General features: G+C 37.8%; 1 protein-coding gene across 9 annotated transcripts in view; it reads left to right on the top strand.

Moving 5' to 3' along the window:
* Positions 1-13,891, top strand: part of LOC138760843 (parkin coregulated gene protein homolog) — a 314,744-nt gene that overhangs the window by 109,960 nt on the left and 190,893 nt on the right. For 3 of the 9 annotated variants that reach the window (XM_069932055.1, XM_069932057.1, XM_069932056.1), the window contains one exon: positions 6,966-7,098. The exons of the other annotated variants lie outside the window; for them this stretch is intronic. The gene's annotated coding sequence lies outside the window, so the exon portion shown is untranslated. The remainder of the gene's footprint in view (positions 1-6,965; positions 7,099-13,891) is intronic. 9 annotated transcript variants of the gene reach the window in all.

Raw genomic sequence — 13,891 nt, 5'->3', positions numbered from 1 at the left:
AAGATTTGTTTTAAAGTGTTTGCATGTGACCTACTCTTCACAAACCTTTCCCAATTTATCTCCCAAAAACATTTCTATATACTCTGCCACAGGAGGCTAAGTTGTTGGTTGCATTTAAGCAGAGATTGATAGGTATCTGAGGAGCCAGAGTATTAATGGTTATGGGGAGAAGGCAGTGGAGTGGGGCTTGTGGAAGAATGGATCAGCTCAATGGCCTACTACTCCTCTATCTTAAGATCTTATGGATCTCAGTGAAACCAAATTTTGACATTTAAGAGTAAGTCCCATACTACCACACTCAATTGCATATTCCATCCTTTTTTTATATAATGGTTGAGAGTAGACTCATTGGATAGTAATTAGCTCAATGCGTTTGTGCTGCTTTTTAAGAACAAGGTACATTTTGCAATCATTCCATGTCATTGGGTGGATGTCAGTGCAGTTAATTAACTACAGTCATAGAGCCACAGAACTATACAGCACAGAAACAAGTGCATCAGACCAACTTTTCCATGGGTAATTAGGGTTACAGGGAAAAAGCAGATCAGCCATGATCTTATTGAATGATAGAGCAGATTTGACAGGCCGGATGGCCTACTCCCACTCCTAGTTATTGTTCTTATCACCTCTCCACTGAACATGTTGCTGATATTCAGAAATGGTAAGAAATAATTATTCTTAAATTGTATATATTGCAACTTTGTCTACATAGCCAATAATGTTCATGTAAAATACATTTGTTCAAAGTTCAAATTTGTTTTATGTTCAGGATGCTGAGTTAGGCAGAAAAGTGGCAGATGAATTTCATTAAGTGTGAGGTGATGCATTTTGAAAGGTCAAACCAGAAGTCTGAATACAGTGTTAATGTTTGGATATTTAACAATGTGGAAGAACAGAGGAATGCCAGACTCCAAATCCATACATCTCTCAAGGTTGCCACTGGTTGATAACATAGTTAAGAAGGCCTCTGAAATGCTGAGCTTCATTAATAGGGGGGATTGAGTTCAAGAGTCGTGAGGTCATGTTGCAACTACAATCTTTGGTGAGACCGCACTTCGAGTATTGTGTTCAGTTCTGATGACCTCATTATAGGAAGGAAATGAAAACCATGGAGATGGCGCAGAGGAGATTTATCAGGATGTTGCCAGGATTGGAAAATCAGTATTATCTGGCAAGGTTACCAGAGTTGGAACTTTGGAGAGCAGAAGGATGAGAGGAGGAAATAAAGGCCTACAAGATTCTAAGAGGCATATATAAGGTGAACAGCCAGCACTTTTTTCTCACCCATTGTCCTTTCTTGCCACAGCTGGAACACACGGAGTCTTTTGCTGGGCAACCAGATCAGGGATGCTGGTTCTTTCCACCAAATAAACAGTCCCTAGAATGAGAAGCAGCAGCCATTAGGGCTGGGGTAACGGGAGCAGCTGGTCCTTGGAAAAGCTCACCTGGGTGAGTGAGCTCACTGGCTTCAAGGCCATTGTTCTCAAGCTTAGCCTGTTCCAGCTATTTGGCCAGCTCGACGTAGCTAGCCAGGTCCTTCTTATCCGACTCAAGTAGTCACTGCCTCGTACCTCGAGCAGACCCCTGCAACTAGGGTGTCTTGGATCTGTTCTTCCTCACAGACGTAGCCCGTAGCCACTTCATACCTGCTCTTCTTGGCAAGTGTCCACAGATCCAGCAAGTAGTCATCTATAGTCTCCCCTGGCCACTGGCGACGTGGAGCGAGTTGATGCCTCGCTAGGACCTAATTCTGCAACTTCAGGTACCTACCTTTCAATGCCTCAATAGCAGTGTTGTACGTAGAGCAGTCCCTGATAACTGCATACCCCTTCGTTCCTACCCTGGAAATGAGCGCCAACCTCCTGAGTTCATCAGAGTGGAAGACGTCTCTGGTCACATTCAGGTAGGTCTAGAAGCAGTCTAGCCAGTATGTGAACTCCTCAGCCACATCAGGAGACAGAGGGTCTATCAGTAGCATACTGAGCTTGAGTAGTCTTTCCATCATTAGGGAATGTGCTAATAAAATTATTGAGTGAATAAAAGCTCTCACGACTGGAAGGAGAACAAACGCTTTTATTAGCTTATAACTAAGGGTAAGGTTCAACAGTCGTCTTCAGAAGGGTTCTGGGTTTAGGCACAAAACCAGGGTTATATGTGGGCAGATGGTGGCAGAGCTGGGAGGCAGGGCTATCCATCAGCACAGCACTCTATCAATGAATCCAGTTCACTGCAGTATGTTAGCAAAGCATTTAAAAAAAACTCAACAGTATAATGATACAGGCCTGGAGCTTTGCTGTATTGAAAAGAGGTTTTTAAAAAAATTCATTTCTGATATTGGAGCTTCCAACAAAAGTTGATCATTAGTAGAAATTTTAGGCATATTGAATCATTACAGGAATCTATCTATACTTATGGTATTATTAGAAAATTAAGATTTATATAAATCAGAATAGAAATCCTGAAATGCCTTATTAATTGCAACATGATCATATAGAATATTGGCATCTCCTTTACGAATCTTAGAAATCTGTCTTTTAGCCATAGCTGCCTTTAATTGTCCAGCTAATAATTTACCTGATTTATCTCCATGTACATAAAACTGGCTTTTTGATTTAAACATTTGTCTCTCAATAGGATATGTTAATAATTAATCATATTCCTTATAGAGATCCATATTAGGTTTCCTCAAGTATTCTCTATCAATTTCTTTAATATTTTTGCCTTAAATGTGACCCAAACATTTACACTCGAAATTCCCTCAGTTGAATTTGTTTAAAAAAATGAGAAGTTTGTTCCTTAATAAAGACTACAAACTTCTCATTTTGAAGAAAAGTCAACTTGAACTGCCACTGCTGAGTTCTAGGATAAACATCAGAAAATATAAAAGAGAGTTTCAAGGCACATAATCTGCAACAATCTGCATCATATACACAGTCCATTACCAAGGGAACCAGACGAGTATCATTAAAAGAAGTAGTCAATCATACAATAAGTCTTTGTCCTTAGGATGTAAAAGCCTCCATATATCAACCAATCCATAATCAATCAAAAAAACTGTTAATAAAAGTAGCAGATTTATTAGGAAACATCTGATTAGAGGAACACCTATCAATCATTGGATTAAGACAACAGTTAAAATCTCCATCCATAATCAGTATATATTCATTTAGATTCAGTAAAGAAGCAAAAACGCCTTCTTAAAAAAATCCAGATCATTAACATTAGGAGCATATATATTAACCAAGGCAACTTTTTTATTATTCAATGTACCTGTAACTATTAAGAATCTACCCATGGGATCCATAATCATTTTAAAATGCACAAAGGGAACTTTAGAGTCAGTAAAGATCAATATACCTTTATCTTTAAACTGAGATAGGCAATGAAATTGCAAACCTCTCCAGAACTTGAAAAACCGATTTTCATCCTCTTTGTGAATGTGCATCCCTTGCGTAAAGATAATATCGACTTGAAACATTTTAAACATATAAACAAAATTTTGTTTAATTGGATGGTTCAAGCCATTAACATTAAGAGAAACAAAATTATAATTTTTAACATCCATTTAAAAGTTAACTTAAAAATTGTAAAAGTAAAGATTTTGCACATGTGTAGACCACATTCGGAAGAGGAAACCAAAAAATGGCAAAGACCAAAATATGGAACGGATATATATTTAAGAGTGAACTCTCACAGATACCCAGATTCAGTAAAACTAATCTAGCAAAGCCCCGACCCTCCTCCCACCACTGAAGATTTCCACAGTGGAGCTGCCTGCTAACCTACACCTAATCTAATCTAATCCCTGGTCTTAAACTGGCAAAATTATATTTAATTCTGACTCTCACAGCAGAAATGTAAAAAAATGGAAGAGTATTCCACCATTTCAATATGACTCTATAAACTTACATAAAGAATAAAATAATCTAGTTAAATGGTTGCTTGCTATACTCATATGTTAACATTCAATATCTAGTACAGGACCTTTTTCAATGTAAGATCATAAGATAGAAGAACACTATGCCATTCGGCCTGTCATATATTCTCTGTCTTTCCAACATGAGGTGATGCATTCTGCTACTCAATCAAACTTTCTACCTTCTTCCCATAACCTTTGATGCACCTGTTTATTCAGATACCTATCAATCTATACCTGTAAGAGTTAAAAATATGTGTATCTGAAATAAAACTGCAACCTTGCCCACATTCATGTCTGTTGCATTGCTTGACAAGAACTAGTTACAAGGTCAAAGGCAGTGTGCCTTTAATTTCAGCAGTCAGCCAATGTGTTCCCTTGAATCCAGCAAGATGGACACAGAAACAAAACAATATTCAGACTGGCATTCATAAACACTGGAACAATAACTACAACTGCCTAAAAATAAAATAAAATAGAAAAATGTTCTGACATTTTAAATTAACTCTATAAACTTTCATAAAAAATATCAGGAAACAGGCCATGTTAATATTTCAGTAATATCCTGCTAGAAAGGCCTCACCTTCACACGTGAACACGTAGCATGTAAAAACGATCCTATTTCTATCCCACATCTAAAACACATCTGTGGTGTGAGATACAATTGGTGTAGGAAATTAGATTGTACTAATCCTTATTTTGCATTTATAATTGACGTCATGCTATCCAAACACCAATCAGACCAACATCTTTCTATTATTGCCACATCGAGATCTGACTCCCATCTCTCTCATGATCTCTGTAAACCTGGTTTTTCACTTTCATTCTGGAGTTCACAATACTTGGTTATAAATTTAGGTGCATTCCCAAGCCAAATCGTTTGTTCTATTTCACTAATTTCAGGTGGGGCCAAGTTTGGTCCTCATCTTTCTCTTTGTATCGATCTAAGCTGGAGAAAACAAAAGAAAGTCCCATGAGTTATTCCATATTTATTTCTTAATTGTTCAAAAGACATAAGAGATCCCTCCTCATAACAGTCATCAATATATCTTATTCCTTTGTCATACCAGATTCATAGACAGCGATACATTTCACATAATGGTGTTCTTAGTGATATACCTGCTTTTTTTTCCCAATACACTCTGTAAATCTTTCTATATTTTTTCTAACAAAGGAGTGTAATTAAATATTTACAAGCTCTGTAAATTATGATCTGTAATTATTCCTAAATATTTGATTCCATTTATCTTCCATTTAAATCAACTAACTTTTTGATATCTTTCATAATCAAAATTCGTCAGTGGCATTATCTCACTCTTGTCCATATTTATTTTATAACTTGATAATCTTCCATATTTTTGATTATTGTTTGTAATTTTATCAAGGATTCATCTGGGTCAGACATATCTAATAAATAGCACATCATCAGCAAATAAGCTAATTTTATGTTCTTCCCGTCCAACTTTGAAGCTCTTAAAATCCAGATCTCTTCTTATAATCTCCGTCAGCAGTTCAATTGCAAGGATAAAAAGCACTGGGGACAGAGGTCACCCCTGAATACTCGATCTACTCAAAGGAAAAACTGCTGACATCTGATTATTAGTTATGATTATGATAAAGTTTTTATTCAATTTATTAATTTTCTGCCTACACCAATTTTTTTCCAATGTTTTAAATAAATAAACCATTCCTGCACCAAGGGAGACTGTTATACTTAGATTCAATATTGATTTTGTTGCATGTATTATGTTAAATAGTCTCCCCAGACTTTTTGAAGAATGTTTTAATTTAACAAATCCCACCTGATCTGTATGCATCAATTTTGGTAAATATTGGCCCAGTTTATTAGCTAGTGCCTTTGCCAATATTTTATAATCATCATTCAGAAGTTAAAAAGGTCTAAATGATGGCGTTTTTAATGGGACTTACTTTTCTTCAGTAACACTGTAATTATAGCAGTTCCAAAAGATTCCTGGAGGGTCTGGGTCTCCACCGCCCGGTCCAGTACATCCATCATAAGAAATATCAATATATCTTTAGATTGTCTGTAGAACTAGGGAGGAAACTAATTCTCTTCTGGATATGTGTTAGCTTGTAAAGTGCCCAAAGCTCTCTCAATTTATTTTTTTGTAAAAGGGGCATCCAAATCAATCCATTCTCTATCTTCTAATTTTGGATGTTCCATATTTGCTAAAAATTCATCCATCTCATTTTCATCTCCTAATAATTCTTATTTGTATAGTTTCATATAATATCATCTAAAATATTATTTATTTATTTTTAATTTCTTTCTCTGTATATTTGAACTAGTATGAACTTTATTATGATGCTGAGATGGAGTTACTGATGTTGTAGCGCTTTGATTTGCATATTTTGGCAGTTACCCCCCCCCCCCCCCCCCGTGAATGTGCAGGGATATTCAATTGACTGGTGAGTTCTTGATTGGCAATAGGTAAGGTAGCCAAGTTACTGGTTTAGCAACCAGAATTGTGGACCCCATTCATCCAAATATGAATTTTAAATCCTGTGAATAAAATCTGGAATTAAAGCTTGTCTCAGGAAATAGTAATCATAAAAGCTAATGGATTATTGTAAAAAAAATTCTCTGCTCCACTGATGTCCTTTGGGGAAGAAGATCTGCCATCCTTGTATGCAAATTTAGACTGACAAATGTAGTTGACAATTAACTGCACCTTCAATTTAGGAGAAACTGGGAAGAAAAATAAATATCAGGATTTTCAGTGATATCTTCATCCTGTAGAACAATAAATTAAATGTTTCCAAAACAATAGTTCCCCTTCAAGAAATAACTGCAGATATTTGGAATTGCATTCAACAATGCATTGTGTGGACAGGAATTTCCCAGTTTTTCCTAACCTAGTTTGAACATTGCCATTTCCTGCAGTCTCTTCTCTATCTGCTTTGATTTTCAGGACTACTTGTCCACATGGGTAATAGCAGTTTGATTACACACTAGTTTTCTCTTTGGAGTAAAAATATAATTTTAAAGACATGGAAATTTCAATATGTAGTTGTGTTGTTCCTCCAGAAAATGTGCTGCATGTCAAACACAACTAAAAGCTTGGTATCAAAGAGAAAGTAGAAATTGGATCTGAAGTTGGCACAGTGGCAGCAAAGAAAGAGTAATGGCCACCAGATTTTATGATGACATAGATTAGCTGGTAAGTCTTGACAGTGTCCAAAAGATTTGTTTTTGTGTGTTTTGACTCAGTATCAGGACTCCTGATTTTTGTGATGTAACTTTAAATGTGGGGGACATGAAGAAAAAGTTTGCCAATGGGACACAAGTTAGCTAGTGGTTCCTAACATGGGAACACTTAAGAAAGAAATTATTGAACTGGTTCATTATTAGGTAATGTATTTTGGAGAGCAGAGTAGAAGACAATTTGCCCACAATGTCTCTGCAGGCTCAATGCAAAAGCAATCCAACTATTCCTGTTCTCCACCCTCTGCCCATAATCCTGCATATTCTTTCCTTTCCTAAGCTGATCTAGTTTCCTAATGAATGCCATAATTGAATCTGGTCTTCAACCCTTCTGGCAATGAGAGCAGTTTCATCCTATCTGTTCTGTCTGCATCCATTTGATAAGTTTGTAAATATCAGCCGAATCTCTTTAGAAAAGAATAGCTTCAGCCTCTCAAGTCCTTTATTCTATATTCTTGTAAGTCACTTCTGCATCCTCCCTTCACAGGTGCTATAAGATAGATACTGGTTGTGCCTAAGCCTGTATTTTATAAAGATTCATCATGACTTGCTTGCTATTATACACTCTGCCTTTTCTTATTAGCTCAAGATTTTGTATCCTTTGTAAATTCCTTTTTCAACTTATCCTGCCAATTTCAATATTCTCCCAGATTTCTATATTGTGTATTCCTTATTCTTTGTTGAAAACCTGGAGAACCAGACCTCTCAGGCAAGGAAAAATTAATTTATTAAGATACAAAAGGAAATTTAAATTATAAACCTGTAAATTTACAGAAGGGGAGTCAGAGTGTGACAAATAAATATTCAGACTGCTGAAAGGGTGGCAGGAATTTCTTCTTTATACAAAGATAGATCAGTGGAAGAATTGAGCTTTCAGAAAGAGCAGCAGAGATGAAAAGTTTAGAATATTTTAAGAAGCCATGGAATAGTAAAGTATAAGGATCAACAGGATTTGGCTTTTCTGAATAAATGAGAGGAGAGAGCTTAAAAATACTATGAACCATAGAATTATTTAAACCGCACCTTTGGCCTTTCTAATTTGTGCCAAACCATTTTTTTTGCCCAATCCCACTGACCTGCACCCAGTCCATAGCCCTCCATACCTCTCCCATCCATGTACCTGTCCAAATTCTTCTTAAATTTTAAAATTGAACCTTCATTCACCATCTCAGCTGGCAGCTCATTCCATACTCTCACCATTCTCTGTGTGAAGAAGTTTCCCCTCACATTCCCCTTAAACTTTTCCCCTTTCACTCTTAACCCATATCCTCTAGTTTGATTCTCACCTACCCTCAGTGGTAAAAGCCTATCTGCATTTACTTTGTCTATCCCCTTCATAATTTTAAATCTCTCTATCAAATCTCCTTTCATTCTTCTACACTCCAGGGTATAAAGTCCAAACCTGTTTAATCTTTACCTGTAACTCAGTTCCAGAAGTCTGAATAACTTCCTAGTAAATCTTCTATGCACTCTTTTTATCTTATTGATATCTTTCCTGTAGTTAGGTGACCAAAACTGCACAAAAAAATCCAAATTTGGTCTCATACAACTTGTCTTATACAACTTTAACATAACAAGCCAGCTCCTACACTCAATATTTTGATTTATGAAGGCCAATATGCCAAAAGCTCTCTTCACAACACTATCCACCTGTGATGCCACTTTCAGGGATTTATGTATCTATATTCCCAGGTCCCTCTGTTCCACAGCACTCCTCAGTGCCCTACCATTCATCATGTATGTCCTTTCTTGGTTTGTCCTTTCAAAATGCAACACTTCACATATTAAATTCTATCTGCCATTTTTCAGCTAATTTTTACAGCTGGTCCAGATCACTCTGCAAGCTTTGAAATCATTCTTCACTGTCCACAACACCTCCAACATTAGTGTTATCTGCAAACTTGCTGGTCCAATTTACCACATTATCATCCAGATCATTGATATAGATGACAAACAATGGTTCCAGCATCAATATCTGAGGTGTAATGATAGTGATCATGGTTGCAATGCAACTAGCAATGTCTTACCATTTTACTACACTTGGCTGCCACCAGGGGCTGACACAGAGAATGCAGAGCTGTAATGGAGACTTGCAGCCTCATGGCATCCCTCATGTGCTGTTTACAACAACTTTAAAGTAAAGAACCCTTTCCTTCATCCATGTGTTGCCTAAGAACTCACACATACAAATACAAGATGAAACGGTGTCAGAAGTGAGATTAAAGAAATTAGAAGAAAAATCTAAAGTCAGCAACTGATCAGTGAAGAGAAGCTAACAAAGAGAAAAATGGAAGGATTACATGCACCAGTAAAACTTCAGCTGTCAGGTAATATGGCTGAAAATTGGAACAGATTTAAACAGCATTTTGAATTGTATTTAGTGGCAGTCAGAGCTGATAAAAAGCATCAGTTTTCTTACATGTTGTGGGTGATGAAGCCCTGGAGGTGTATAATAACTTCACATTTGCTGCTGAAGGAGACAAAATGAAACTGGAAAAAAATAATGGAACAGTTTGAGGCATACTGCATACCTAAACGTAATGTGATATTTGAGATGCACAGATTTTTCACATGAACAGAAAATGGAAGAAAGTATTGATCAATATGTGACAGAATTGAGAAACAGAAGCAAAATGTGTGAATTTGGTGGACTGACTGACTCGCTGATACAAGACATGTGTGGTATTCCAGAATATAGTCTAAGGGGAAGACTGCTAAGAAAGCAAAATCTAGAGCTGGAAAAAGGCATAACACTCTATAGGGCTACAGAAACTGTAATGTAATATCAGAGACTGATTTTAAGAAGATTAGACTGAGACCAAAGATGTATGGAACAAAAGTGAAGGTGACAGGATATTCAGGTGCAAGGAAAATGCATGGTCAAAGAGCACATGCTATGATGAAAAAGTACAATGACTTATTTCAGAGACTAGGCTGCTTTCCAGGAGAACACATGATCAGAGTGGATAAACATGTGCCACCGATAATACAGCGATGCAGAAAAGTTCCATTTACACTTCAAAAGCAACTAAAGGCAGAGTTGGACAGGATGGAAAGCCTGAATGTGATTCAGAAGATAGATAAACCAATGGAGTGGGTGAGTTCAAACATAGAAGCAACCACTACTCTCTCACTTCTCCCATCCAGCCATTATCAAATCCAGTTTACTACTTCACCATAAATACTTAGCGTCTGAACCTTCCTGACTAACTTCCCATGCAGGACCTTGTCAAACATGTAGACAATATCCACAGCTTTTCCTTCATCAACTTTCCTGGTAATCTCCTTGAAAAAACTCTATAAGATTGGTTAAACACAGCCTACCACGTGTTAGGTCTGCTTTGTTCAAGAATGAGTGAGTCAGACACCAGACTGAGTCAAAATCAAGGTTGTTTATTACCGGATTGTAACACTTACAACTAACAGTGTTAGTTGGAGAAGGCACATTCTCCCGATATCAGCAAATGGTGTTTTTTTATACCCCAGGACACGCACTTAGTAAATTATCATACCATTACATTGTCCAATGAATTAGCTGTTGCTACCCTTCTCTGTTAGTCTGCTGCACATCATTCTTGTTAGTGCAAAGCTTATCTTGAGTGTACAAGGTCACATCTGCATTCTGTTACTCCTTAGTACTGGGTGACTCCTTCTCTGGTCCCATCTCATGATGTTTTTACCTTATACACGTAAAAGCCATATTGACTATCCCTAATCAGTTTCCAGCAATCCAAATAATTGTATATCGGATCACTTCCAACACCTTCCAATAATTTACCTACTACTGATGTCAACATCACTGGCCTATAATTTTAGAGTTACTATTGGCTACCCTCCAATCCTCCAGCACCACATCCGTGGCTAAGGACATTTTAAGTACTTCTGCCAGAGACCCTGCAATTTCTACATTAGCCTCCCTCAAGGTTGGAAGGAATATCTTGTCAGGCCCTAGGGATTTATCCACCCTTATTTTCTTTAAGACAGCAAGCACTTCCTCCTCTTTAATCTATATAGGCTCCATGACCTCACTACTTATTTTCTTTACTTCCGATATCTGTGCCCTTTTCCTGTGTGAACAAAGCACATTTAAGATTCCTCCATCTCTTTTGGCTCCATACAAAGCCGACCACTCTGATCTTCAAGGGGACCAATTTTGAACCTAGAAACTCTTAGGATTTTCTTTCACATTGTCTGCATTTTTTATACTCCTCAAGTACCTCATTTGCTCCATGTTGGCTCTACCTGCTGTACACCTCTCTCTTCTTCCAAACCAGATCCCCAATATCCCTCGAAAACCAAGGTTCCCTATGCATGCTAACCTTCCCCTTAATCCTGACAGGAACATAAAAACTCTGTTCTCTTATAATTTCCCTTTTGAAGGTCCTCCACATACCTTGTACATCATTGCCTGAAAACAATTTATCCCAATCCACGCATTCTAGATCCTTTTTTATTTCCTCAAAATTAGTCTTTCTCCAATTTAGAAATCAATCCAAGGCTCAGACCTATCCTTCTCCATAGTTAACTTGAAACTCATGGCATTATGATCATTGGACCCAAAATATTCCCCTATGCAAACTTCTGTTACCTGTCCTGTCTCATTCCATAAAAGGAGATCCAGTATTGCATTCTCTCTAATTGGTACTTCTATATATTGTTTTAGAAAATATTCCTGAACACATTTGACAAACTCCAAGCCATCTAACCCTTTTATAGTATGAGAGACTCAGTCAATATGTGGAAAATTAAAATCCCTTACTATCACAACCTTATGTTTCTTGCAACTGTCTGCTATCTCTCTGCAGATTTGTTCCTCCAATTATCAAAAATACAACCTTTAACCTTTCCTGTTCCTCAGCTCCATTCATATAGCTGCAGTAGATGAGCTCTCTAGTCTGTCCTACCTGAGTACAGCTGTGATATTTTCCAAGACGAGCAATGCCACTTTTCCCCCTTTCATTCAACCCCCCCCCCCCCCAACTGTTCTATCATATCTAAAACAACGGAAGCCTGGAACATTAAGCTGCCAGTCCTGCCCCTCCTGCAACCAAGTTTCACTAATAGCCACAATGTCATAATTCCACAAGCCAATCCAAGCTCTAAGCTTGTCTGCCTTTCCTACAATACTCCTTGCATTGAAATAGATGCACCTGAGAACATTTCCACCATATGCAATGCATTGACTTCTAACAGTGCATGAAATTTTCACATCATCTTTTCCCTCCTCCACTCCTATATCTGCTCTGGCACTTTAGTTCCCATCCCCCTGCAAATCCAGATTAAACTCATCAGAGCAGCACTAGCAAACCTTCCTGCAAGGATATTAATTCCCCTTTCAGATGCAAATTGTCTGGTTGGAAGTGGTCCCACCTTCCCTGGAAGAGAGCCCAATGATCCAGAAAACTGAAGCCCTCCCTCCTGCACCATTACTTTAGCCACATGTTAAGATGCATTATCCTCCTATTTTTAACTTCACTAGCATGTGGCATCAGTAGCAATCCTGAGATGACAACTCTGGAAGTCTTTAGTGCCTAACTCTCTGATCACTCCTTACCTTTCCTACCCATCTCATTGGCCTCTTTCTGGACCACAACATCTGACTGCTCACCTTCCCTCCTGAGAATGCCATGAACTCAATCTGAGATATCTCAGATCCTGGCACCAGGGAGGCAACATACCATCCAGGATACTCAATTTCTTCTACAGAACCTCTTATCTGACCTTCTAATAATGGAATCCCCTATCTCTACTGCTCACCTCTTCTCCTCCCTTCCCTTCTTAGCCACAGGACCAAAAACCATAACAGAGACTTGATTGCCATGGTTTGTTCCTGGTAGGTCATCCTCCCCAACAATATTCAAAATGGTATACTTGCAGTTGTGGGGAATTGACACAGGGATGCCCTACATTGCTTATCTGTTCTCTTTCCTTCTCCTGACTGGCACCCATCTACACTCCTGCCTCCTAGGTGTGGTAGTGTCCCTGTAACTCCTGACTATGTTAAAATGTTGTGCGTTTTTTTACATTCAAAGTTATGATTAAAAACATCTAAATGACATAATTCAAATGTAAAACCGGCAAAGTTTCAGATTGTTTCAGTTAATATATGTGACTGCCCCACATTAAACTTAATTTCTGGGATGTCAATTACTGTTCGTCCAATGAGTCTGATTATTCAAACTTGAAAAAGTTTGGAATTTTTAAGGATTATGTACCAAGGTAGTTGACCAAGGTAGTTCTTAAAGTTTTGAGAAATACCTGAAAATCACTGCAGATCTGAAACGTTGGACAAGATCATGTCCAATCTAGTCTGTGCCTCGCATTCACCCTCCATATCTAATACCCACAGCTGCACTGACCTTTCAGGGCCTGCAGGTCCAATTGAGCATGAGGCCTCTTTTCCATGACAGTTCTGTAAGTTTGACTGATCCATGAGCAGTGCCAAGGTCTCAGAAGGTTGTGGATTCTCAAACACTGCTCTAGAATTGCTTTGGTGTTCTTTTATAATTTCTGCTGTCAAGGGCCTCTGTAGAGACATTGAAAATTAGTTCATTTTTTCAATGCACCGAAATCAGATAATTTTATTTTTATATGCCATTGCGTGATCAATATTAATAATAATAAACATTTTCACTTCCCTTTTCCATTCAGTGTTCCCATTCATTGATGTAATATTGATGGACGAGAATATATCCATCTCTTCAACTCAGCAGATTTGAGCCCCAATCCTTCCCTTTTCCATTCAGTGT

Source organism: Narcine bancroftii, chromosome 4 (genome assembly GCF_036971445.1).
Source record: "Narcine bancroftii isolate sNarBan1 chromosome 4, sNarBan1.hap1, whole genome shotgun sequence".
NCBI classification, from domain to species: Eukaryota; Metazoa; Chordata; class Chondrichthyes; order Torpediniformes; family Narcinidae; genus Narcine; species Narcine bancroftii.
The sequence above is the reverse complement of the archived record's forward strand: the minus strand, read 5'-3'. Positions and strand labels throughout refer to the sequence as shown.